The sequence below is a fragment of the Triticum urartu genome, chromosome 7A (assembly GCF_056163025.1).
Source record: "Triticum urartu cultivar PI428250 chromosome 7A, HENAU_Tu73, whole genome shotgun sequence".
In the NCBI taxonomy this organism is placed as follows: domain Eukaryota; kingdom Viridiplantae; phylum Streptophyta; class Magnoliopsida; order Poales; family Poaceae; genus Triticum; species Triticum urartu.
Window position 1 is genome coordinate 603,900,779 of NC_141879.1, and position 12,580 is coordinate 603,913,358.

Consider the following 12,580-nt stretch of genomic DNA (forward strand, 5'->3'; position numbering starts at 1 on the left):
GGTCGAAGTCGTGTCTAGAAATGCTTTAGTTATGTAAGGGAATATATTGTGGAAGGGAACGTAAGGCTCTTTTTACTCCTTATACCTTATGCCCTTCTAATCCGAGTCATTCTATCTTTCCTACGGGGTTAAGGAACTAGGCTTTCTATTTTTTCATCAGGATCACGTGTTACTAATCCATAGACTTATAGGAAAGATGGATTCAAGTCTCGGTTCAACTCCTACTACTTCCATGTATTCATAGATGGCCACAGAACCTTGATATTGTGATGTTGAGCGGTTATGCCACCATTTTGTAGGATGTCTCAAATCTTTTTGAGCATTTACAGCCGTTATGTTGTCCGAGTCATCCCAGGTTTCTAAATAGTCCGATGCGCTTACAAATCATTCCTCCATGTTCCTGATTGTCGTGGTTTTGTCATGGAAGATGTCCTCGTGGAAGGGCTTAGTCATGGTGCCATCGCTATGGGTTAGCTTAAAGGGGTTAAAGCGGACAAGCGACGCAAGAGTTTATACTGGTTCGCCCCCTTACGGTGAAGGTGAAAGCCTAATCCAGTTGTGATGGAATTGCTAGGGTTTCGATGACCAGGGAGCGAATCCACTTTGCCTGGCTCTCGAGTTGTTGTCCGTTGTCCCTAAACCGTCGTCGGGTCATCCCTTTATATACACAGGTTAACGCCTGGCGGTTTACAGAATCCTGAGGCCGGTTCATAAATGTGCCTGGCTCGGTTTCTACCTTTATTTGCCTTACAACATAAGTTACATATCATATGGTGGTTTACATCTACAGGCCCTAATCGTCTTTGGGCCCTGGGCCCTCATGTTAGATATCCTCCGTAAAGCGCCATCCCTTTTATCTTCATGGGCTTCAAACATGACTAACTCCTTGTGAACATAACCCGGCCCCTCATGGCCGGTTTATACTTAATAGTAATATCCCCAACATTAGGCCCCAGATTGATTTGAACGTGTTCATGTCAATCTTCAACACTTACAAAAATTCCTCCTTTTGCACCTTCGCATAGATCTTGTAAACCGCTGTGACGTTATCCTCCAGATTTGTAGTAAACCGCGTGACGTCACCTGTTACTTAAAGCCGAAGATACCCTTTATTTATGAGCATCCAACAATCGAGGTGACAACCTTGTTATATATCCATTTTTTGGGCTCCTCGATTCCCGCGCATGTCGTTTATCTCTTTGCCTTATAAATAGGGCTGAGGATCCCTTTCTTTTTCCTCCTGTTGCCTCTTCATCTCTTCTTCCACCTCGCGACGCCTCTACACCTGAGCGCCGCCGCCGTCGTCAAGCTTTGCCTCTGCCTCACCATCGGCAGTTGCATCAACCTGATTGCACCAGAAAAACGTGGCGCACCTCCGCTGCTTCAACAACTTCGGTAAGTCTTTCCCTCTTTCCTCTGTAGATCCACTTAGGGTTCACACGGGTTCATGGTGTTCTTCTCTTGTTCTTCGTTAGTTCATACACAAGAGACCTCAACTATGATGCTTTCCGTGCGGTAGCTATAGCAGTCTTTATCATGGCTATCAAACCAGGCCTTCTATGTATAAAAACCGATCTGGACTTTTGCGAACTGCTCCAAAACCAACTTTTTAGGTCTAAATCTTTTTCTTTTCCTGACCTGTGGTAGATCCAAAATGCCAATGTGAACTTGTGAAACCTGTTTTTCCTCACTTAGTTATTTTTTGCCTCAGATCTGTACCTTCCTCATCTGCGTAGGCGGTTTATCTTTTTAGAAGATAATCTGTCATATGCCATTAGTCCCCTTGTAATTCGTCCGTCACTTTATCATTTATAACAGCATCAGCCTCCGGTTTAACAATTTTGCATGCTTGCATTCCTTTTTCTTAACCTGTTGTGCTTTATGCTTTGTCAAACATGAATCGTAAACCGACATTAATCTTTTCTAGCTCTTCACTTGCAATGGCCAAACAATTTTATGCCCGTAATTGGGTCCCTTCTCGGGTTACTGAAGAGCAACTGGATGGATGCATCAGAACTGGCGCTTTACCCAAGCGAAGTGAAATCTAGTGGCGAGTTCCCGGTCCAGAAAACTCTCCTACCCCCAGAGATGGCGAAGTAGTAGTGTTTGTTGATCACATGAGCCGTGGCTTTAAACCGCCCGGGTCCAAGTTTTTCCTTGATGTGCTTGCCAATTTCCAGATCCATCCTCAAGACATTGGACCAAACTCTGTGTCCAATGTTTGCGACTTTCAAGTATTTTGTGAAGCATACCTGCAGGAGGAGCCAACTGTTGAGCTATTCTGGGACTTTTTCTATTTGAACCGCCGTACTGAGTTTGTAAACGGGCCCAATACTGAACTGGGCGGCGTTTCAATTCAGAAGAGAAAATATGTCAATTTCCCTCATGCCAAACTCCATAGCACTATTTTCGTTTCAAAAATTTAACGCCAAGGTTAAAATCCTCTGAGCAAACCAATGCCAGTATAGTTTCTTATCCAAAGATATCGGAGATAGAGTGCAAAACACAAAACATAGCCGAATGGGGTGATGCAAAATCTGAACCATTCGTTTGCTTAACTCCAAAGCCGTTCTCACAACAAGATCAGCTAGAGAATAAAAAGTTTACCTTCAATTCAGGCATGTGTGATCAAATATTTAATTTGTTGTTGAGAAATAATTATATTAGAATTCTTGATCACCATGTTGAGCCATCTGTCCAGGGGTGAATGTATTGTAAGTTGCATGATTCGTCCAAGCATAATTTTGAGGATTGCAACATGTTTCGTCAAATAGTTAAATCAGCCGTTGATAAAGGACGATTGAAATTTGTTGAGACACCAAGTGATGACCAGTCTATTCCGATTGGTCCCGATGGCAGAAAGTTTTTGTATCGGCTACTTCAAGACGATCCATTTAAAGAGAAGGTAAAAACTGCATAATGAACATAATCTTCAGGGCGAAAATTCCATCGAAGCTACAATGGAGACGCCAAGGACTGGGGGGGTTCGCACACGAACACGTCACCGTGTACCTCCAACGCCGAGGGTGATGCACACGTTGAAGGAGACCCATCCGGAAGTGCGGTACGCAAGCAATCCGGCGAGCGCTTTTGAGAACCCGAAACCCCACACGCCCGTGAGGGACCCCGTCAGGGCGCGCATCGGCTATGGGCTTCCCTAGGTCGACCTGATCGCCCCTAGGGCCTCGAGGTTCGCCGCCCTACAACAAGAAGAACAGATGAAGAACGAGGAAGAAGAAGAACTAGGGTTGAGGAGAAAAGATAAAAGATAAAAATTGGTAGATGAATTGATCGATTGGGTTGTTGTTCAATCGGCCGTCACCTCTTGTCTATATAAGAGGCGGATGGACCTCCCGTACAAGAAAAGGACTTGCCTTGTCGTCCAAATCATCAAAATCTGGCCAAATTCGGACTTCTCATGACTTCCGGCCCGGATGTCCAGCTCTAGGTCCGGATGATCCGGCCTAGCACACTTTTCTGACAGCAGCTTACTGTTTTGGTTTTAGAATCCACATACGACCTCAGATTTGGACGTTTTTTATATCCAAATCAACCGGCTCGACGAGACGCACAACTTTCATGTTGAACACTTTTCGATCTGAGGCCAACTTGGGGGTGTTTCGGGTCGTTTTCTAAAGTCTGCAGCAGAAAAACTTATCCCGACGTCCGGATTCATGTTCGGATTATCCGTGCTTTACCCGGATGATCTGGCTTCAGGGGGCCCGAAATTTATGGTTCTGTTGATTTACCCGGATGATAGCCCAGATATTTGGGTCATTCATCCGGCCGAAGGCCGGATGGTCCGGATCCCGGCCCAGAAGATCCGGCCAAATACTGCTGCAGCCCACTGTTTTGCCTGTAACTTTTGCATACGATCTCGGATGCGGACGATTTTTATATCAAAATCGTCCGTTTCGACGAGATGAAGAACTTTGTAGCTGTAACATTTTTCCATTAGAGGCCATCTTGGTTAGCTTTCATGCCATTTTATAATCTGGTGTCAATACGAACATCTCTAAGATTGTCATAACTTTTGCATCCGAGCTCCATTTTGGACCATCTATATATTTATTCCCATCGGCTTGAAGAGAGTCATCCAATGGTGACATGAAATCATGAATTTGACATCATCTCATTATAGCCTCAAGTTACTCTTTACGATCATGCCATCTTTGTGCGTCAACATATGCCCCCCTGTTTTTCGGCAAAGGTAGCATGCCGAAAAATAACTTGTACCTGTTGGTTCTAAGGACGATGTCAACACTCCATCGACCACTTTGCATGTGCTTAGGGAGATAAATATATATCGGCCATTATTTGTTTGAATCCTTGATGCAAACTTGGGTGAAACCTTTTCAACTTCATTAATAATTCGATGATAAAGTTCCATAGATATGTATCTCAAGGCCATCCTCTGAACCATATTGTTCACCCTTTTGTTAGGACTTTGCAGATAATCAACAATAAACTTTCTCCAATCCTCACTTTTACCTGCATAAAAAAAATATTAGTGGCCGAAGCGGTGGACTTCGGTTCGGCCTTACCTATGTTGACGAGACTAAGCATTGGCTATTGATAGAAATGCAACACACCATGATTAACATAGTAGCCAGATGCTTGCTGTGCGAACTTTTCCGAATTGTCATGTCTAGAAATATGAACAATTTTAAAGCAACCCAAGGTAAATTTTTCATCTAGACATACCTCAAGATAAACTATAAGTGATTCGTCAAAACATTGATAACTCTTGGATATTTTTTGTACTACTCACAATGAATCACCCAAAGCCTCAATATGTATAGCACCTATGGCAACCAAAATCTCCAAACCGAATAAAATTTTATATTCGGCTTTGATTATTGTGAAAAAATATTTTAAGCGGCATGAGGCTTGTTTTGGTCTCCAATTAAACTAAGGACGGTGTTAGGATACTACACCGGCCATGCTTTGACATATTCTTAGGGCGATAGATAAATATCGGCCATTAACATGAGGTCCATGTAGAATTCACCCACCAAATTATGTATAGCCGAAATAAACAAATAAAATAGGAATAAAATTTTTCGGCCCCTTTGTATTAGCAACAATGTAACTAACCATATGTATAGTAATTTGGCAATACCCTCTCATGATATAGAAAATTAGGTTGCATCCATGGATCAAAATAAATCCATGGAGGGTAATTGATCATACCTAGGGATGAATTCCATGGCGAAGGCATCAACGGCATGGTTGAAGAAAATGGATGATGTGCTAACCGAAGATTTTGATGTTGTGATGCGCACCTTCGGCTTAATTGTTTGTTGCTTTCATTCTTTTCCTTCTTCACTTTTATTGTACTTGTTGCAATAGAAGCATGCACATCATTTTTGTCTTGATTGATCTTCTTGGGAACCCATGCCATGTTCTTCTTTCTCAGCTCTTGTGCACTAAGATTTTGTAATTTCTTATTTTGCCAATATGATAAGCTGAGTGAGCATGTCGGCTGTGATTTTGTTTCAACCAATGCAACTCATTTTGGGCCTTGTTCACCCTCAACCTCTTTTCTTCAGATTTGGCACTCTGATTTTTATCAATTTATTGCTTCACTTCTTTGAATTTTGTAGCCAATGTCAACACTTTAATTGGCTCTTTGTTATTTGAGATCAAATCTGAAGTAGCACACTTACGACCGTCTCTTTTCACGCGGTAAACTTGCTTTACCACCTCTTTCTTCTTCCTTGAGCTCTGGACCGATTCGTTATGATCGAAACAGTCTTTAACATGTGATTGTTCAAATGTTGATCTTCTCGGAGATGCATAATATTGGTGAGATGGTCTAAAATAAGATGGAGAACGTGCCCTTGTATCATTCCTGCCCATGATGAATATCGATCTATATGAACATAGGGAGGCATCCACGGCATTGGCATTGGCGGCCAAAAATAAGGATATGAATATGTTGCATTAAAATTATCACTTTGCCAATACTGATCCTCATATTTGCGCCTTGGGGTGATCTTGGTTTCTTTGCATGATTTGGCCGATAAGCATTCTTCTCTTCACTCTTCTTTTGATATTTATCCAATAGTTCAGTGAAGGTGATTTTTGATCTCTTACACTTGTGTGTATTTTGGCCTTTGTTTTCTTTTGGTTTTCTTTCATTGATCATTGGATTTGCTTGCTGCACCCCAGTCCTTGGCGTCTCTATTGTAGATTCGATGGAATTTTTGCCCTCAAGATTATGTTCATTATGCTTTTCAACAAATTCTTTACTTGAAAACTCGATCCCATCACCTGCAGTTTTTACCTTCTCTTTAAACGGATCGGCTTGAAGCAGCCGATGCAAAAACTTTCTGCCATTGGGACCAATCGGAATAGACTGGTCATCTCTTGGTGTCTCAACAAATTTCAATCGTCCTTTATCAATGGCCGATTTAACTATTTGATGAAACATATTGCAATCCTCAAAATTTTGTTTGAACGAATGATGCAACCTACAATACATTCATCCTTGAATTGATGGCTTGACATGGTGATCAAGAATTCTTATGTAATTATTTTTCAGCAACAAATCAAATATTTGATCACACATGCTTGAATTGAAGGCAAACTTTTTATTTTCTAGCCGATATTGTTGTGAGAACGGCTTTGGAGTTAAGCAAACGAATGGTTCAGATTTTGTATCACCCCATTCGGCTATGAATTTTATTTTGCATTCTCTTACCGATGTCATTGGATAAGAAACTATACTTGCATCGGTTTGCTCAGAAGATTTTAACCTTGGCCTTAAATTTCTGAAACGAAAATAGTTAGAACATACATGTCTCAATTGAGACCAAGTGTAAGCCAAGTAAGAAGTAAGCAAAGCTACCCAATTAGATATGAACTTTGGATAAAGCAATGGGGAAAGCCTTGGCTGCAATGATTTTTCACTATCGGTCTTTCTGAATGGTGTAATGTGTTGACCGATATGCTTTGTGAAAATCTGATTGCCAACAAATAAATTACCGTTCTTCATTGATCTCTCAATATTTCTTATGAAGATTTTTCTAATATATGCATCAACAACTAAGTCATGACCAAATCTGAAAACAGGTAAATTAATTGCTAGACATACCTCTTCAAATATGTTGGGAGAGCGTGATGGTGGTGTGACTTGAAGAATATCTTGCTCCGCCTTCGGATAGCTCCCCAATGCCTTGTCATCACCTTTTTCTTGATTTCGTGCATCATTAGTTTGAAGATATTTGTCCACCGAACTTTCTTCGGCTACTTGTTATTGTTCTTGAAGCTCGTCAATTTCTATGGCACGCAACTCATAGGGCAAGAAGTAGGTTCCATTAACTTCAGAAAAATCAACTATGGCTGTCTTGCTATACTTTCCATGCCCTTTCTCAAAAATGTTTGCCTCTTTGGATTTGATGGATTCGGAATATATACTACTTGATTCGGATTTTTCAACTGAAGCACTTTTAGTTTCCGAATCATCATCCTTTTCACCGGCTATATTAATTGGCAAGGCTTCTTTTCTTTGAGTTAATTCCCTATCAATTCTCCCGTGGCGAAGTACTTGCACCCTATCGCACAAAGCTTTAACTCCCCTCTCAATTTCAGCCCGCTCTAGATTAGTTTGCCCCCCAATGCTTTTAGGATCTTTCGGCAATGAAGTGTTAGTGATGCCGAAATTTTGCAATTGTCTAGGGGGTGTATAATATGCTGCGGTACTAGGTGGAGGTGTATGCACTTCTGTATAACCATATGCTCTCTCACCAATACTACCAATTGATGAAGTTTCATCTTCCTGCAAAACTCTAGCCTTTATTGCAGCATAATCAAAAAACAACCCCTTTTCATATTGTTCAAGGCAAAGAGCATTAATTCTCTTGTTTTGTGCCAAGCTCTTTTTTAATGCAGCCACAATCGCTTCTGGAAGGGATTGCTCCGCAATACTTTCAGATTCTCCCGGCAATGAATCATGAGTGTTGCCGAAATTCTTGAACTGCGTAGAGTATGCATTATATGCTACAGTATTTGATGATGGCACATGTGTTCCCGTAAAGTTTTCACTTATTCAGCTATGACCATGAAGATGCGGGGCCGAATTATGAATATCTATAGCTGCACACGTTGCTGAAAATTTACTAACATGAGGTGTAGCATATAATGGTTGAGAGTAACTAGCCGAATAGCTAGTAGTAGCATGGCCAATTCTCCCATCCATCGGCAAGGTTGGATTAACGTATTGCAAATTAGTTGCCGATGAATAAAAAGGTGAAACACTTTCTTGTATGCTATTGGAAATTTTAAGAATAATCCATATTCCCTTTGTAGATTGCAGCAATGACGATCTCTTCGTAGCAAGAACGGGCTGGAGACCGTTCAAAGCTTCGATCCCCAGCGGAGTCGCCAAAAAGTATGTTCGCACACGAACACGTCACCGTGTACCTCCAACTCCGAGGGTGATGCACCGCAGCTCACATCGAAGGAGACCCGTCCGAAAGCGCGGTACGCAAGCAATCCGACGGGCGCTTTTGAGGACCCGAAACCCCACATGCCTGGGAGGGACCCCGTCAGGGCGCGCAGCGGCTATGGGCTGCCCTAGGTCGACCTGATCGCCCCTAGGGCCTCGAGGTTCGCCACCCTACAACAAGAAGAACAGACGAAGAACGAGGAACAAGAAGAACTAGGGTTGAGGAGAAAAGATAAAAGATAAAAACTAGTAGATGAATTGATCGATTGGGTGTTGTTGTTCAATCGGCCGTCACCTCTAGTCTATATAAGAGGCGGATGGACTTCTCGTACAAGAAAAGGACTTGCCTTGTCATCCAAGTCATCAAAATCTGGTCAAATTCGGACTTCTCACGACTTCAGGCCCGGATGTCCCGCTCTAGGTCCGGATGATCCGGCCTAGCATAGTTTTCTGACAGCAGCTTAATGTTTTGGCTCTAGAATCCACATACAACCTCGGATTTGGACGTTTTTTATATCCAAATCAACCGCCTGGACGAGACGCACAACTTTCATGTTGAACACTTTTCGATCTGAAGCCATCTTGAGGGTGTTTCGGGTCGTTTTCTAAAGTCTTCAGCAGAAAAACTTATCCGGACGTCCGGATTGATGTCCGGTTTATCAGGGCTTTACCCGGATGATCTGGGTGCCATCCGGATGATCTGGCTTCACGGGGCCCAAAATTTATGGTTTTTTTGATTTACCCGGATGATAGCCCGGATGTTTGGGTCATTCATCCGGCCGAAGGCCGGATGGTCCGGATCCCGGACCGGATGATCCGGTCAAATACTGCTGCAGCCCACTATTTTGTCTGTAACTTTTGCATACTATCTCGGATGAGGATGATTTTTATATCAAAATCATCCGTTTCGACGAGACGAAGAACTTTACAGCCGTAACTTTTTCCATCAGAAGCCATATTGGTTAGGTTTCATGCTATTTTATAATCTGGTGTCAATACGAACATCTCTAAGATTGTCATAACTTTTGCATCCGAGCTCCGTTTTGTACCATCTATATATTTATTCCCATCGGCTTGAAGAGAGTCATCCAATGGTGACATGAAATCATGAATTTGACATCATCTCATTATAGCCTCAAGTTACTCTTTGCGATCATGCCATTTTTGAGCGTCAACACATAGCCATCCTAAAATTTGGAACCAGACTTGGTTTTATTGTAAAGATACCTCCCCTGATGATGAGAATCCTCTGCTGGGTTACCGTCCTCACTGGCTTACGAACACACATCCATTTCCGCAACGGTTGACTACCAAAGAACGGGCTACATATGCTCCACAACCCTCCAAGCTCAGAGCCTTTATGGCCAATGGTCTAACAGGAGTTGATTTTGTTCGCTGTTGAATTTCATGGAGTATACTGCCTTTAAGCAGTCGCCCCGGTTTAATGTGCGAGTATACTGGTGACTCAGAAGACCCTCAATGTCATATTGATATTGAGCTGACAGAAGTTGAAGTTACTGAATCTGTGAAGAAGATATTGAATTAATCGGAGGCTGTCTGTAGCAGGACCGGGTTAAGTCCCTACTACACTTTGAATAAACCGCCAGCTGTAAGCATTACCTCACTCCTTCTTGTACTTAATCTGTGTAATCTCCAATAACTTTTGTCAATTCTTTTAACAGGGCGATGACCCATTTTGGAAGAAGAAACCTCAAGAAAAACTGGTGAAAACCCCTCGACCTAAGACGGAGGTGGTCAAGAGGACTGCCAAGAAGAAGGCGGTTGAATCCACCGGGCTGAACCTCGACAAAGACCTCGATAATCTGGACTCAGAGGTAGAACTTGACTCTCTTGGTTCGTTTTTCATACACCTCATTGACAATGATTATTATCAGGATGACGTTGAAGGCAGCCAGGCTGACGACGCAGAGGTAATTACTCTTCCCTCCGGTTCAGACACTCCGTCAACACAGAAAATCCGTCAAACAATCCGGAAAATAAAATTTTCTCACCCCCTTGCTCACTTGGACCCAAAATTTCTTTTGAAGAAGCAGCAGCACGAAGCTCGCCGCACAACCCGGCACAGCGGCCAAGTAGTCACTTCGGCCGGTTTACCAAACACTCCGGTTCGGAAACATCGACCTGAGGTCTCACCTACTTCTGATACTTGTTATCCCAAAGCAAGTTATTTCTGACAACCTCTTAATCCGTCCGATTCAAATTATCAGGGAATGCCTCATTCATCATCTAGCGAGTCGACGACCACACAACTCCCTCCACTTAAGACAGTTGTTGGGTAAGTATTCTAACTGAATCTTTTGACTCTTTATACTTGCATGCTATATTAACCCTTGCATCTTTTTCCTTTCAGAGCCCAGGCTAGACCCAGCAAGAAGGCTCGGGCGAATAAACCTTCTGACGACCATGTGGTTGTTGAACTGGAGAAAACTCTAGAACCGGAAGGTCCAAATGCTGACGCCATGTTTGATGAACCGCCCCCTCAAGATCATGATTTTGATGAACAAGTAGAAGCTGAAGCAGCAGACCATGCTGATAAACCGACGAGCCCGGTCCGTACTGATGATGGACCGTCTAGTCCGGTTAAGGCTGCTGATATCCCGTCAACTCCAGTGAAGGCTGTCGGTGATAAGGAAGATGATGTTATCATTACTGGCGTTGGCCACACCTCCCCTGGCAATCCTATTGCATTATCAAAGCATAACACCAAGGAGGAACGTTCTGCTATGGGAAAAGGCAAATGGAGCACCGATTTATCAAGCTATGCCCACCTCAATGCCCAGGAACTCCATTCTGGGTTTTTAAACCATCTGTACACAAACCGTGACTACGAAGCCGGTTTAGTGAATCTGATGAAGGAGCGTTATGAGGTAATTACATAACCTTTTCTCTCTTATGTCCAATTGTAAGTACCAACTCTAGTAGCCCCCAAGGGCCGATTTATGATGGCAATCAAAAACCGGGACTTTGCAATATCTCAACTCTGCATTCTTATCCTCCACGGGTCGGTTGATCCTTTTTAAAATGAACCGGTACTTTAGCATTGTAATCCTTTAACTTTCACATGTGTAGTCCCCAAGGGCCGGTTTATCTTTCCAAGGTGAACCAGGACTTTAACCACTTTTACTTTGAGCAGACGTACATTAGCCCCCAAGTGCCAAGAATAATGCTTGTATTACACTTGGGACTTGAAAAAAAATTCTGATAATGAAGCAAATAGGCATTAGCCCCCAAGTGCAAAGTGCATAACTAGTTATGTGCTTGGTACTTCAAATATATACGGCCCACTGATGATATGTCTTTCCTTTATAGGCTGAGCTGAGCAGAAAGGACACCCAAACCGCTGATCTTCAAGAGAACATTAAATCTCAGCAAGCGGAGGCTTCTTAAGCCAAGGAGGAACTGACCAATGTCCTAGCAGCCAGGGAGAAGCTGAAGGAGACCTTTAAGAAGTAACGGGCGGATTGGGACACAGACAAAGCCGCTTTAGCAAAGAGAGCCGAGGACGCAGAAGCAGCCCTTAAACCGGTGGTCGAAGAACTGGCCGGTTTAAAGCGGAAAATAAACGCTATGACCTCTGCTGTATTTGGTAAGTATCCTCATCTAATGTTTTTCAATTCATTTTATCTCATCATTTACCGCTTTACTGATGCTTGCAATGTCACAGGGACCCGCATTATCCATTTGGGCTGTGACATGCGGATGAAGCTAAAGGGTGCCTATACTTTGATAAAGCAGTTATATTCCGAAGCCCAACGGGCTATTTGCACCGCTGCTCATAACAAGCCTCCTCCAACGTTAATAAAAGAAACTATTGAGAAACTGTCATTGTTGCCTGCCTGGTTGGATGAACTTAAAAGATCAGCTGCAAGGTCAGGCACGCTGACTGCGCTAATCCGGGCCAAGGCACGGATTCCAGATCTTGAACCGTCAGATATTGGCAAAGGCTATCCTGGCGTGAAGGAAGACGGTTCAGAATTTAACAATGATGATCTCCGAAGGCTGACAAGGGAAATGCGACCTTTAGCAAGCAAATTGGCGGAAGAAACAGATCTCTCTCATTATCAGCCGGTTTATGATGCTGATCAGAAAAGATATCCTGCGCCAACA